The sequence below is a fragment of the Hyperolius riggenbachi genome, chromosome 1 (assembly GCF_040937935.1).
Source record: "Hyperolius riggenbachi isolate aHypRig1 chromosome 1, aHypRig1.pri, whole genome shotgun sequence".
Taxonomy (NCBI): domain Eukaryota; kingdom Metazoa; phylum Chordata; class Amphibia; order Anura; family Hyperoliidae; genus Hyperolius; species Hyperolius riggenbachi.
In genome coordinates, this window is record NC_090646.1 from 168,065,859 (window position 1) to 168,082,039 (window position 16,181).

The window sequence follows — 16,181 nt, forward strand, 5'->3', positions numbered from 1 at the left end:
ATGAGATAAAACAGTTCTATCTATCCTTCTGAAAATGACTTTTTTTATAGAATCCCACAATTTTATTTTCTTTTTAAAAACTCTAAAAGTAGGTTTAATGATGTATTGTCTCATATAAATGATACAGTTTTAGTGTCCCAGAGATAAAATATTTGAACTACTGACCTTTTTTATCTATCCCTTGCATTCAGAAGCTGTTTTCTGCCAGGCTGAGTTTTATGGCTGTAATCCCTTATCAGTGAGGGTTACTCTATTGTCCATCTGGATCTCGACTGGAGAGAAATTGTCACTTTCATATCTACTTGATTAACTCTTTGAGGCAGCAAAAGAAGCAAAGGAACACACCCTAGTTGGCACTGTACATACACATGTCTATCTCATCATGTCACCTCGGGTACCATTTAGGCCATATTCACAGTGGGACGTTGCGTTTAATGCGACGTTAAAGTCGCAAAGTGTCTGCGTTTAGAGGTAACGCACTGTAAGCAGTGAGTTACAACAACGCAACATTTTCAACGTGACGCTAACGTCGCACTGTGAACGGCTCATAGGATTATTATTGCAGTGTGATTAGCTGCGTTATAAGACTTTATAATGCAGCTCAGCAATGTGGCACTGTGAATGCGACCTTAAAGTGAACCTCCGGACTAAAAATCTACTCAGCAGAACTGAAAAGGCTTGGTGTTTCTTTAAAGGAGTTCTGTGGGGGGATTCTTAGGAGAAAAACAGACACTTACCTTGGGCTTCTATCAGCCTTCTGCAGCGGTAATGTCCCACGCCGTCCTCCTCCCATCTGCCGTTCTCCGCCGCCGGCCCCGGTCTAGCGCGGCATGGGATCCAACTGCGGCTGCGCTACAGTGGCCGCGCACCCGCTCGCTTCCGCCTGCGTCATCGGAAGCTTACTGCGCAAGCGCAGTACAAGAAACCGTTGTACTGCACCTGCGCAGTAAGCCTCAGATGACGCGAGCGGAGGAGCGGCGGCGCGCATTAGTCGTCTGTGTGACAGACAAATAATAGCCCGGTGCCGGCTGCGGGGAACGGCGGATGGGAGCAGGACGGCGTGGGACATTACCGCTGAAGGGGGCTGATAGAAGCCCCAGGTAAGTGGCAGTTTTTCTCCTCAAAAACCCCCACAGAACCCCTTTAACAGTTTCACAGCATCAGAACTTTGTTTTTCTTACCTAAGCATCATTTTTAGCTGCATTTTTAGCTAAGCTCCACCCATCAAAGAAAAAAGGCCCAGGCTTTTTTTCCCTGATGCTGTGGAGAGCATAATGGGATTTCCTATGTTGTTATTCACGTTGCCTAGCAACTGGGAGAGGTGCTCAGGACACAGGACAGTTGGAACTGTGTCTCATGCTCCCTGTCACCTCCTTTCAACCAAAAAGATGGCTGCCATCATGAAATAAAACATTTGCCTGTTTTTTTAAAACAGTGTGGGTAAGAGATTATATTACCTATCTATTTTATTAACATAACTAATGTAACTTAATGACAGTATGTTTGTTTAGGCTGGAGTTCCTCTTTAAGCTTAAACATTCAGCTCAAAAAATAACACTTATAATTTTTCTAAACAACATTATCACTTTCAGAATTTGCCTTGTTCCATTTAGCTTTACTTTAGTAGAGGAAACAGAAGATTCAGCTGCTGAAGTGGTATGTTCATGTGATTGCTGGTAACACTACTTCTGCTCTTTCTCATACAATCTGGACATTAGACATGGGGACAGAATGCCTACATCTGTCACTTATGGTCATCGCTGTAAATGATCAAATCTGCTGCAAACTACATCACCCTCAGCTAAGAACAAAATCTGTCCAGTGATCAAAAATTGCCTGTGTCTGCAAAGTATGTTACTGAACAAAACTTGTGTTTCAAAGAGCTCGCTATGTCTTTGATTTTAGCACAAATAATTCCCAAATCTTAGATATTTCCCTTGCAGAGACAGAATTACCCATGACTCTTTGCACAGTGAATGAAACACCAGTTTAACATTTTTGCTCATTTGACATTGCTATGAGCAGTCCTTTATAAAATGCAAGCTGCGTGCAGATAACACATAGGCAACCTGTGGCTTTCCAGCTGTTCCTGTGGTATCCAGCAGCTTCCTGTGCTTTCAATGACAGCTGCAGAAATCGGAGTTTCTTAACCCTGGCACACAAGCTGTACCTCATAAGAGCAAACTGATTGAAGCCCATTGTATAATAAGCCAACCAATCTTGATTGACAGTGAGAGTTACAATAGAGGGCAGAATCTTGTTCACTAGACAGAAATGGGGAAATGTGCCTTTGAAGCATAATGTTACTGTGCTAAGCTATAGTAGAGGTCAGACTCCTGTGTTCTCTATATCTAGGATTTTGATTGTCACGTAAAGAGGAACTTGAGCAAAAAAAATGGGGAAAAATATATCAATACATTACAAAGTGAAAAGTTAAAAATAGGAAATAGATCAAGACATTATTGATATTCTCCATGTAATTTGTTCATGTTGTTTGATCCACTATGAGCCTGCACATCATCTTTACTACTGGCAGACAAGAAAAAACTAGACAGCACCAACTGTCATTATTTAAAACCACAACTACTACCACATAACATTGCGAAAAGCTCAGAGGTTGTTTTTTTTATAGATATACATATGCACAGAGGGAGATACTGGTTGCTTGGCAGTTGGAAACAGCTGTTACTTCCCACTATGCAACAACTGTCATGACCTAGGTCCTGACATCACAGTGTGGGAGGGGTTTCTCCACAAAAACAGCCATACAGACCCAGCTGATGATCTATTCAAGAAAAGGTGAAGATTTCTCATGGAAAGGGGATATCAACTACTGATTGGGATGAAGTTCAGTCCTTGGTTAGAGTTCCCCTTTAAATCACAGCTTTTATAAAACTGCATGTCTTATCAAACTGACTGTATAATAATCTGCCATACAGTATCACGTGTACCTTGATCTGTTTGCAAAGGTTCTGTTTACTTAATGACAAATGGCAAATTGTAAAGGTGAGGGTCTGCATTGAGTCCATTGTTTCGATAAGACCATTACTGGGTAATTCTATCTGTTTAACAATCAGCAAATATAGCCACAATTCTTCAGCAGATACCGATCAGGAAAGCCCCTTTCAATTCTACATGTAAGAAATCCATTAATGACAAATTAACTACAGTTAGCAATAGGATTAATCTATTCAAAGATCATCTGCTTCATATTACAGTGCAAAGAAAATCAATTACAAACAGTGCTAATTGAATGGAGACAGCTCAGTGAGTTGCATTTGTCTGGAATTTAAATGTCAAGTCCCACTTGGTGTTTAATTGCAAGGTTCTCAGGCACTCTACTGTGATTAACATTATCTTTCATTTGATGTTATTCCATAAGTTAACATTCTAGCACTTGAACAGTCTGATCTGTCGTCGTTACTGATATAGATGGAGAAAACACAACTACAGACTTGAGGCTAAAAGCCATTAATAATACTATGATTTCTCCGAGCCCACCCGTGAGAAAATGAGGCCAAACTGACATATACAATCCTTCAGTGAGTCAAATGGATCTATGAAGTTCTTATATCGTTTGGATAACGTCTTTGCAAACAGGACACCTGGGAGACCTGTGGATTCAGGTGCCAGTTAGTACAATCTACGTCCGAACAGACAATTTTACAGTAAACATGTACTTAAAGGACCACTATCACGGAAAAAGTAAGCAGTCAAAAGCTGGCAGAACCCGACAGGTTTTAGACCAGTCCATCTCATCATGGGGGATTCTCAGGGCATTTCCTGAATGGCAGTTGAAAAGTCTAACTGACAAAATAGCGTGCAAGTGAGTAGGGAGGCTGACTGGTATCTTACTGTTTTGGCAGTTAAACTGCCATTCAGGAAGTGCATCTGAAAACAAAGAAAACCCTGAGAATCCCCCATGAAGAGATGGACTAGTCCAAAACCTGTCGGTTCTGTCAGCTTTTAACTGCTTACTGTTTCGCGATAGTGGTCCTTTAATAAGGAGGCTGGTAAAACACATATACAATTAGGGTAATTTTCTGCTGTTTTGATCCAATGTTTGGATTGTATGTACTTCTCCGACCACAAGGCCACCATGGTTATCATGGAAATAGTGGTGTCCCTCTTCCACTGACGCAATATGATTTTACTCCCAAACACAACATAGTACCTACCGCACTTTCCCTGTGTTTGCTTTTTGGGAATAAAGTTAATGAGTGCACAAGAAAATTGCATACCAAAGATGGTGCTATGCAATTTTCTTATGATTCCCATTTTTCTTTTTTTTTACTCACAAATCATCAGAAAAAAAAAATGATACAATCACTCCATGATAATGAGCGATCCAACGAAAATCGTGTCAAAATGTAGAAAAAAACATTCTTCAATGAGGCATAAACACTACACAAAAGACTGCCCCATCACATCGAAGTGTGTGCCCAGCACAATTTTAGGAATATCAACAGAACACTGAGGTGCCAAAACGCCAGTACTAATGCTTTGAAAAGGTTACCCATATATTTGGAAATCGTCTCTCAAAGTAGCACCTAAGGGCGAAGGGTATCCTTTTTACATGCAGTACTAACACTAATCGTACTTGAAGCAAATTGTTAAACTACAAATAGATGCTTACCTTAGTAGTAGGAAGCCTCTAGATAGTCAAGAAGCTTCTTCAATCCCCCTGAAGCCCACCGTTCTAGCGCTGGGTCCGATTTAAATTAATTCAACAACACCGTGCAAACGAGCATCCATCACTGGACATGCGCAAGTATGGTCTGTGCATGCACAGTAGAACGAAGCCGCTTGTACAGAGCCTTTCTCTCCATGCACAAGCGGCTTCACTCTTCTGAGTATACATACATGGACTGTTCTTGCGTATGCCCAGCATGGATGCACTCAAACACATGCAGGAACGTGACAAGAAGAAGAGGGTCCTAACCAGAAGCAGTGGGCTCGAGGAGCATTTACTTAGGTAAGTATCCCAATCTTACCCTCTTCTCGCACAGGTTAGCATGTATCAGGCCCAAATTACCAAAACTTAAGGGGCCCATACACTCAGCCGATTATCGGCCGATTGATCGCAAATCGATTGACCAATCGATCGATTTGTGGCCGATTTCAATTTCAATCGATCTGACATGATGGAAAATCTAGGGGGATCTGTTGAGATGGCTTATTTTGCATTGGACCTCATGGAAATCTGATGGCAAACAAATGCCATCAGATCGATTTTCAATACATTTCATAGTGAAATCTATTAGAAATCTGTTCCTAGTAAAAAATGTTCCTAAACACATCAGATAGATCAGAGATCTATCTGATGATCTATCTGCTGCTAATCTAACGAGTGCATGGCCACCTTAACAATAATTTGTTGTGACCTTAATTACATAAAAGTCACCAATGAAGACAAAGGCTCTGTGATGAGCAATTAAACACAGACGATTAATGTCTGCGCACGGTGCCTCGGCCCCAGCTATTATATAGCAAGTAGCAATTAATGAGAGTTCCGCTCTATTCATGTCATGGAAGTAATGTATAATATAATTGCTAAAGCTAGATCACATTTACATTTGCTCATCATCATTTTAATGGACTGTAAGATGGATTTGCAGCCATACGTTGGGAATCAATGAAGGCTTGTTTTCTTTTGGAATGCTGTGGATGACTGGGAATGTCTATGTAAACTGCTAAGCAAATAATTCCACAGACCTGAATGCACATTTTTTGGCTCGTCATGATATGAAGTTTGCTTAATTGGAGGAGCATAATAAAGAGTTCAAACAAAAATCTGAATATGCTTGTGAGGTCTAGTGAAATGTATAGAAGCAGCACAATAAAAATAGCAATTTGAAATGTTAAAAATATGTCCATACAAGTTTTTCTTATGTACCTGTTTAAGTACCTTTATGTTAAATCAAATCAAAGATAGCTTTATTGATGTGAACAAGATTAATACAGGCATTGCAGGGGGAAATGGGGGACATGGAAGGGGGTGGGTAGGGGTACAGTGGGTTAACAGTTTGTGGACATTTTAGGTTTACAGTTCAATTATGCTCCTCTCAGTCTGTGGCATGATGTGACATATTTTATTACTCCTTACCCAATCCCTCTTGCTTAGTAATGTGTACAGTATTATTTAGTAAAAAAAAAAGACTAGGGCCTTGATTCACTAAAGGGTGCTAAGTGTTAGCACACTAGTGAAAAGGCACTTAGGATGCGAAAAAGGGTAGCTTCGCGCACTAATACGTGCGGAAAAGTTGGCACGTGCAAAGTGTAGTGCTGTGCATTCGTGCAACATTTCGTTCGCACCGCGCAGCGCTAAACTTTGCGCGATCTGTAACAGCTTTAGACGTGCAAACTACTTAGCACCCTAGTTTGCACGTCCAAAGCTGTTAAGCGTGATAACTATGTTAGCACCCTTTGTGAATCGAGCCCTAGCTGTCTTATCATTTGAAATCACACTAGTAAAACAAGCACTATGCATGTAATGACATTTAGAGCACCTGAAAAAAGCCTGAGTTAAAGGTACCCTAAAGCAACGTGTAATCTCATGACATAAACACATGTCGAAATCCTACTTAGAACTAGTCTGTGTTCATTTTTTTCTCACTATAAGGGTTAACAATCTATGGCTTTAAATGACTGTTTCTCTGCAGTGAGATTGTAGTAACTCTAACTAATAACTAATTTGAGGTCATAAAAATCCTTTGTGGCTGAGATAAACTTCTGAGTTCAGAGAAGAGTTAAATAGTTCAAGATCTGTATGTATGGGACTTAAATAAACATAAAAAGCCTATTGTCATTCACCTGCAACAGTCAGCTAGCTTTAAACCTAGTTTCCTAAAAGGTGGCCATACACTGGTCGATTTGCCATCAGATCGACCAACAGATAGATCCCTCTCGATCGAATCTGATCAGAGAGGGCTCGTATGCCTGCCTTTACTAAAAAACAGATTGTGAATCGATTTCAGCATGAAATTGATTCACCATCTGTGAAGCTGCCGCAGAAAAGTCCTATCTAGAATTAGGTCTGTGGATAAAATTTCTTATCTTTATTTTCACTTCAGGTGTGCTTTAAGTTGGATGGTATGATCTTGGTGGTCATGGCCACAGTTTTATCGACTGTATATCAACACTACTACCAGGCCAGTGTGGACTAAAAGCAACACTCTCATATCATTTACAAGTAGTAAAAAGGAGCAAATCTGCATTGAACGAAAAATTGTGACCAATAAAAACCAGATTTCAAATGATCATATAGCTAGAACGTGAATCCTGACTTGCTGCTATGGCAAACTGTACGTTTCTCTACATCGTATGTTATATAATCTCATTGCTCTTTCAGATCTTGTTCAGGCTAGAACAGCAGTGGTTTTATGCTGTTCCTTCTTTTCTCCTCCTACAGGAAGTCTCCCCTTCAAAGCAACAGAAGGTGCGGCAAGGCTGTGGCATTGTGATGCATCTGTACAGCACTTCCCCCCATAGAGACATTGACAGACGGAGCCCCGATCCATGTGGGGGACATTCCTTGTCTGTGCGTCATTATCAGTGCTCTACATCAGTTATTGTTAAATATAGACTATTTGCTAAAAACATTCACCATATAAAACTACCGTATTTTTCGGACTATAAGACGCTCCTGACTACCTAGGTTTAGAGGACAAAACCAGGAGAGAAAAAAAATATGAAAACTGTTGCATCCATGGTGGAAGGTCATCTTGTGGATTATGCCCCCTTTGTACCTCATGCCCCTTTGTACCTCTTGTCTCCGTGTCCTCCTGTGTCCCCCTTGTGTCCTCCTGTGTCCCCCTTGTGTCCTCCTGTGTCCCCCTTTATACCCCTTTGTGTCCTCCGTTTTCCCCCTGTGTCCTCCTCTGCATGGGCACAGTACAGGGAGTCCCCAACATTGCAGTGTAGGCCTGAACGATTTTAGAAAAAGATTGAATGCACGATTCCTGTCAGAAATTGCGATTTTGATTCGATCCACAATTTTGTGCACTGTCCCGGGCCTGGCCACTAGGATAAGTTTGCGTGAGCAGCGCCAGCAATTTAGAGCCTTTCCCTTAGTTCTGTGAGAGTCTGCAGGGCAGGCTATGGCCAGTTATCAAGCCTGGTTGGAGTGGAACCACAATTTGGCTTATGAATAATATCACCAGGGCCAGTTCTAGACTTTTTTGCCGCCTGAGGCAAACTTGTGAAGATGCAAAGAATTGTCAGTTAAGAAGGCAATATCATATCAGACGCTGTGCACACTGCAGCTGCCACATACGGTACTTATCCGAAGTAAAAACAAACAAGTCCTGAAAGCTACCAACAATCCAAAGAATCTTAGGGCAACATAGTCTAAAAACTAGACTTTTCACTTATCTGGACACGCCTGGCATAACCACCTCAACCAGGCAATCACCATACAATATAGATTGTACAATTTTGCCACAGAATATGAGCCATCAGATTGAATAGAACAGACAGATTAAGTGAGATATATGGAAAAGGCAAGATTGTACAATCGGGATCTCTTGATATAAACCAGCAGTCGTACACCAGCTTCTCACCCTCAGCAAGCTGTCCTCCCCTCCGCTGTTGCCCCTAGTGGAGCTGGGCCTGGTGACGTCATCGACTGTGTCTCGGGCACTCTGGGCAAGATTGGCGGGTGGAAGCTGGTGTCTGATAGGTGTCCCGGGGCTTAGCGACACGTTGTGGGCATTCTCTCCCATGGGTAGACCATGAAGTCTCTGAAGCTTGGGCTGGTGGGCGCTGGGCTGAGCAGAGTGACTCCGGGGATCCAACGCGGTAGATAGAAGTGTGGGCGGAGCCGGGTGCCTTCTCTTCTGTCGCTTTACCACCCATCTGAGAATGGCTGTGGTCTAAGGCGGCAGCGCTGTCACATAACACAGGGATGAGCGAGGAGGCTGCGGCTGCTTCTTTGTCTCTTCTTTTTTTTTACCCATGGTACATTTCGCGCCTGGTAGAAGCCAATCACTTGTCTGTCTCAGAGCACTAGGTTGAAGGAGATGGTACAAGCAGCTAATCCGCCGGCAAGCTTTAAATGGACTGTGTGGCTGAATTGTTACACTGCAGCACAGCGGGAGGGATATCGACAGAAATTGCCGCTCTGACGATCACGGAATCGTCATTTCCATGATCGCGATTTCAGTCTCAAAACGATAAATCGTTCAGGCCTATTGCGGTGGGTTGGAAGTTCATATTGGCAGGAGTTCACAAGTCTGGAACTCCCTACATTTGGACTATAAGACGCAGTGACTCCCTTAAAAAATACAGTAATTATGATTAAATGATATAAAATTAAAGTAAATATATAGTAAATGCTGTGTATTATTAAAAAATCACATTTGACATTTTTGTCACAAGAATAACTACGTACCTGGGGCAGGTGCGGCCGATTTGTAGAGGACAGCCTCCCCTGCGACTTACCACCCCCAGGCCCTGAAAGTGAGACAGGGACCAGTGGGAGACAAGGGGCAGGAGCGCTAGTGAGACAGCCGGTGTGACGTCGAGAAGCGTGACCAAACTGGCTCTCCGGCACTCCCGCGGGGGTTGTGCAATGACCTTGCAGCAGGAGTGGTATATACTGCAGGTCGTAACCCCAGAGGATGGTTGCTCAGTTGCGGGCTTCTTGGTCTGAAGTGCACAGACTGAGTACCTTAGTGAGGTAGGTCCAGGTCCAGAGGCAAGCAGGAATCCAGTACGGGAACAAGTAGTTAGCCAGGCAGAAGTCGGTATCAAAGTGGATAGTCGGACAGGCAAGGGTTCAGCAACGGAGCGGGTAGTCAGCCAGGCAGAAGTCGGTATCAAAGCGGATAGTCGGACAGGCAAGGGTTCAGCAACGGAGCGGGAAGTCAGCCAGGCCAGGTTCAGCATTCCAGGAGCAAGGGCAGATTCGGAGATCAAGCACAGGAGACACAACGAACGAACAAGCTGCAATACTACAGCACTGATCGTTGGTCTCTCCAGGTTTAAATAGGCCTTTGGACGGAAGTGACGTACGCGACACGTGACGCACGCGTACCTCAGCACGCACCACGCCGTGCACGCGTACGTTAATACGCATGACGCCACGCATGCGCACGTCAGCACACACTACACCACGCACGCGCAAATCAACCAAAACACATGTACACGCGGACGCCCCGTACGGGCGCACGCACGTCAGCACCCACATGGACGCGTCTCCACGCCCATGCCACGCTAATGCACATAGCACCCGCGGGCACGGACAGCAAGACCCCCAGGAGCCCGGCCGCCCGCACCAGGACGCCCGCTGACACCAGTCTGTAGCCGCCGCCTTCCCTGGACAAGTGAGTGACCGTGACAATGCCCCCTCCTAAAGGGCAGCCTCCGGATGCCTATTGGTGCAGGCTTGGCAGGGAATCTTCGATGGAAATTTCCCACAAGTCTTGATGCATGAACATCAGAAGCTGACTCCCAGGTATTATCCTCTATGCCATAGCCTTTCCATTTAATTAAATACTGAAGTTGCCCTCTTCTTCTTCTAGAATCCAGGATAGCCTCGACCTCAAACTCTTGATCACCATCCACCACAACTGGCGGTGGAGGGTCCGTACTTCGACCAGGGAACATATTCGGAGAAACCGGTTTCAGTAGTGACACGTGAAAAACAGGATGGATCTTGCAACTTTCAGGTAACGTTAACTCATAGGCCACCTTCCCCACTTTCTTCTTGATCGGGAATGGACTAACGAACTTAGGTCTTAGTTTACGGGATGGACCAGGAATTTTCAAGTTCTGTGAGGATAGCCAGACCATATCCCCGATTTCCAAGTCCAAATTTCCTCTTCTATGTTGGTCCGCCTGGGATTTAAAATCCTCCTGGGCCTTGGTCATAAAGATCTGTAAAGTCTTGAAATTCTGTGATATTGATTTAATAAGTTCATCAGCAGCTGGTACAGTAGTCTCAGGAATAAGGTCAGGTAACAGGGTTGGGTGATAACCATAGTTTGCGAAGAATGGTGATTGTTGCGTAGTGGAATGAATTGAATTATTATAAGCGAATTCAGCAAACGGTAGTAACTGAAGCCAATTGTCTTGTAGAATGTTTAGGAAGCATCTAAGGTATTGTTCCAGGGTTTGATTTGTTCGTTCAGTCTGTCCGTTTGATTGTGGGTGATAAGCTGAAGAAAAACATAACTGAAAATCAAGAAGCTTACATAAGGCTTTCCAAAATTTTGAGGTAAACTGTACCCCCCTGTCGGAGACTATGTCACTGGGCACACTATGTAACCTGATAATTTACTTGATAAAGGCAGATGCAGTCGTTCGGGCCGAAGGAGTACCTTTCATCGGAACAAAGTGAGCCATCTTGGAAAGTCTATCCACAATCACGAAAATTGTATTATATCCTTCAGACGGAGGAAGATCCACTATGAAGTCCATAGCAATGGAATGCCAGGGTCGAGGAGGAACTGGAAGTGGATTTAACAATCCCCATGGTTTACTGTTACTACTTTTACATCTGTTACACCTAGGACAAGAGTCAACATACTTCTTGCAGTCCACCTTCACAGTTGGCCACCACAAATATCGTTGTAGCAGATCTAATGTCCTGAAGTATCCAAAATGTCCAGCTAGAGGATGATCATGAGCCAAACAAAAGGCCTGAATCCGCAGTGTTTCAGGGACAAAGATCTTGTTTCCAAAAAGCCACAGCCCGTCCTTCAGCACTAACTTGGAGCGAAATTCCTCTGGGGGAGGTTCCCTTGTTTGTTGAATTTGTTGAGTTAGATCTGCTTGTAGAAGCAGAAAATGTTGAGTTGATAAGATTGTATCAGGAGCAATGTGCTGAGATTCTTCTGAATACATGCGGGAGAGTGCATCTGGTTTTGTGTTTTTCGAACCCGGACGGTAAGTAATATGAAATGAAAAACGTGAAAAAAATAAAGCCCACCTTGCTTGGCGTGGATTAAGTCTCTTTGCTGTTTTCAAATACTCAAGGTTTCTATGGTCTGTAAAAATGAGGACTGGTTGCAGTGCTCCCTCCAGCAGATATCTCCACTCCTCTAATGCTTCTTTAATTGCAAGTAGTTCACGGTCTCCCACATCATAATTCCTCTGTGCGTCTGATAATTTCTTGGAAAAAAAAAGCTAATGGATACAGAACAGACTTGGGTCCCTGTCTTTGCGAAAGAATGGCTCCCACAGCGGAATCAGAAGCGTCCACCTTCAAGGTGTATGGAAGAGCAGGATCAGGGTGTTTAAGGACAGGAGCAGAAGTAATAATTTCTGCAACTTATCAAGCAGAAGAAACAATTTCTTCAACTTATCAAAGGCCGTCTGTGCTTCAGAACTCCATTTAAAAGTAACATGTTGTCGTGTTAGCTGGGTAATGGGAAGAATTATTGCAGAAAACCCCTTAATGAATCTCCGATAAAAGTTTGCGAATCCTACAAACCTCTGTACTGCTTTCTTATTTACTGGTGGAGGCCAATCCAGAATGGCCCGTAGAGATTATGAGACCTAAAAACTTGACTGATGATTTGTGAAACTCACATTTTTCGGCCTTGACATACAAATTATTCTCCCTGAGTCGAAGTAACACCTTCCGTACGTGCTGTTGATGTTCCTCCAAGGACGCTGAGAAGATTAGGATATCATCCAAATAAACAATAAGAAATTGGTCAATAAATTCTTTAAGGACATCGTTGATAAAGTGTTGAAATGTTGCTGGGGCGTTGCACAAACCAAAAGGCATAACTAAATATTCAAAGTGCCCGTACCATGATCTGAATGCCGTTTTCCACTCGTCCCCATTTCGTATTCGTACCAGATTATATGCTCCACGCAGATCGAGTTTAGAAAAAACATTTGCCTCTCGGAATTTTTGGAACAATTCCGTAACTAGAGGTAACGGATATCGATTTTTGATTGTAACTTTGTTAAGCTCTCGATAGTCAATACAGGGCCGTAATGTCTTGTCTTTTTTCTCCACAAAGAAAATACCTGCTCCCGCAGGTGATGCTGATGGGCGAATGAAGCCTTTTTCCAGATTTTCATTGATGTATTGTTTAAGGGCTGCCTGTTCAGGTTCAGAAAGGGAGAACATTCTTCCAAATGGAATCCGGGATCCTAGTAACAGATCAATTGGACAGTCATATGGGCGGTGTGGAGGCAATTGGTCGGCTTTTTTCTTGTCAAAGACATCTGAGAAATCTTGATAACAAACAGGAACGAGACTGTCTGGAGGCAGAGATGAACAAAGTAAAGACCCTTCAGTAATTTGACCACTGTTGTCTTTACAGTGATTATTGCAGTAGGCTGATGAGAATGACATTTGCCCGGTGGACCAGTTGATATCAGGGTTATGTGCTTTTAACCAGGGGAGTCCAAAATGATAGGGTACATGGGAGAAGTAATTAGGTCAAATCGTAACAACTCTTGGTGATGATCCGACACATAAGTCATAACAGGAATAGATTCACTGAGAACTGGACCAGAACAAATAGAAGATCCATCGGCTAATCGGATATGAAGAGGTTCCTGACGAGGCTGAATGGGAAATTGATGGATGGCAGCGAAGTTAGAATCCAATAGCAAAGGCTCTAAGAAGTCTTCCGGGTAACTGAAACGAGATGGGTACAACAAAGTGGTTAGTGGATGCAACAGCCGATTCCTGGGCGAGCTTCTGATAATTAACATTCTTACCTGTGGGTCTCACAGGACAGGTCCTTAAGAAATGCCCCGCTGCCCCACAGTAAAGGCACAAGTTTTCCCATCTCCTCCTCATTCTTTCCTCTGCAGTCAGACTTGGACGCATGACACCTAATTGCATAGGTTCAGCTTGATCAGGTGGAGGGCTGAAAACTGGAGAAGGATTAAAGAAGGCTCCCGAAGACCAGGGCTGACGTCCTGTCCCAGTCTTTTCTGCCTGTCTTTCTCTGAACCTTCGATCAATTTGTATGGTAAGTAGAATCAAGGCTTCCAACGTCTCAGGAACACCTACCCGAGCTAGCTCATCCTTTAAAGATTCTGTAAGTCCGATTCGGAATTGAGACTTCAGCGCGGCCTCGTTCCAGTCAAGATCCGCGGCCCATCGCCGAAATTCTGAGGTGTATTCCTCAACAGGTCTTCGCCCTTGCCTGAGATTGCGGAGCATGGTTTCGGCTGTGACAGCTTGTTGGGGATCATCATATAATGTGGCCATTAATTCAAGAAAGGTAGTAGAAGAAGCCAAGGCTGCATGTTTTTGTTCTAAGAGTTGGTGTGCCCAGGACTGGGGTTCTCCTTGTAATCGGGAGATAATAAATCCCACCTTGGTTCCTTCATCGGCAAATGTGCGGGGTTGAAGAGCAAAGTACAAAGTACAGGAATGACAGAAGGCTCGGAACCTAGAGCGTTCTCCTGAGAACCGATCAGGAAGTGGAACACGAGGTTCTGGTGGAAGGTTAACTGGTGCTGGAAGAACTGGAGGTTCGGTGGGAGCAGGTGGAGGAGCTGGAGCTTCCATTGGAGCGGGGACTGCAGGAGCGGCAGGAGCTGTGGTTAGCGTGTTCATTCTTCCTTCCAGAGCAAGGTAGCTGGACTAGAGCTCCCTTATTGCCTCAGTCAATGTAGTTACTTGCTTGCATAACGTAGACAAAACTTCAGCTGCCTCTGCGGCCTGCATTTTTTGGCTGTAGTATTCTGTTTAAAGCTTTAAATGGACTGTGTGGCTGAATTGTTACACTGTAGCACAGCGGGAGGGATATCGACAGAAATCGCCGCTCTGACGATCACGGAATCGTCATTTCCATGATCGCGATTTCAGTCTCAAAACGATAAATCGTTCAGGCCTATTGCGGTGGGTTGGAAGTTCATATTGGCAGGAGTTCACAAGTCAGGAACTCCCTACATTTGGACTATAAGACGCAGTGACTCCCTTAAAAAATACAGTAATTATGATTAAATGATATAAAATTAAAGTAAATATATAGTAAATGCTGTGTATTATTAAAAAATCACATTTGACATTTTTGTCACAAGAATAACTACGTACCTGGGGCAGGTGCGACCGATTTGTAGAGGACAGCCTCCCCTGCGACTTACCACCCCCAGGCCCTGAAAGTGAGACAGGGACCAGTGGGAGACAAGGGGCAGGAGCGCTAGTGAGACAGCCGGTGTGACGTCGAGAAGCGTGACCAAACTGGCTCTCCGGCACTCCCGTGGGGGTTGTGCAATGACCTTGCAGCAGGAGTGGTATATACTGCAGGTCGTAACCCCAGAGGATGGTTGCTCAGTTGCGGGCTTCTTGGTCTGAAGTGCACAGACTGAGTACCTTAGTGAGGTAGGTCCAGGTCCAGAGGCAAGCAGGAATCCAGTACGGGAACAAGTAGTTAGCCAGGCAGAAGTCGGTATCAAAGCGGATAGTCGGACAGGCAAGGGTTCAGCAACGGAGCGGGTAGTCAGCCAGGCAGAAGTCGGTATCAAAGCGGATAGTCGGACAGGCAAGGGTTCAGCAATGGAGCGGGAAGTCAGCCAGGCCAGGTTCAGCATTCCAGGAGCAAGGGCAGATTCGGAGATCAAGCACAGGAGACACAACGAACGAACAAGCTGCAATACTACAGCACTGATCGTTGGTCTCTCCAGGTTTAAATAGGCCTTTGGACGGAAGTGACGTACGCGACATGTGACGCACGCGTACCTCAGCACGCACCACGCCGCGCACGCGTACGTTAATACGCATGACGCCACACATGCGCACGTCAGCACGCACTACACCACGCACGCGCACATCAACCAAAACACATGTACACGCGGACGCCCCGTACGGGCGCACGCACGTCAGCACCCACATGGACGCGTCTCCACGCCCATGCCACGCTAATGCACATAGCGTCGGCGGGCAAGGACAGCAAGACCCCCAGGAGCCCGGCCGCCCGCCCGCACCAGGACGCCCGCTGACACCAGTCTGTAGCCGCCGCCTTCCCTGGACACGTGAGTGACCGTGACAATTTTATTTTGTGGCATTACATTTATGCTATTGGTGAAATCCCATCAGTTTGACGCTATATAAAGACAGTATATTGCATCTGTACATGCACACTTTGTATAGATCTGTACGTTGCCTTTATGTACAGTCAGCATTTTTCCACTCTCCGTGTAACACTAGAAAACACACTTAATGACTTGCTCTCCACCATTTCTGTAACTTAAGAAAATCC

General features: G+C 44.4%; 1 protein-coding gene across 1 annotated transcript in view; it reads right to left on the bottom strand.

Annotated features, from left to right (window-relative positions):
• Positions 1–16,181, bottom strand: part of TLL1 (tolloid like 1) — a 219,729-nt gene that overhangs the window by 144,247 nt on the left and 59,301 nt on the right. The gene's annotated exons all lie outside the window — the stretch shown is intronic.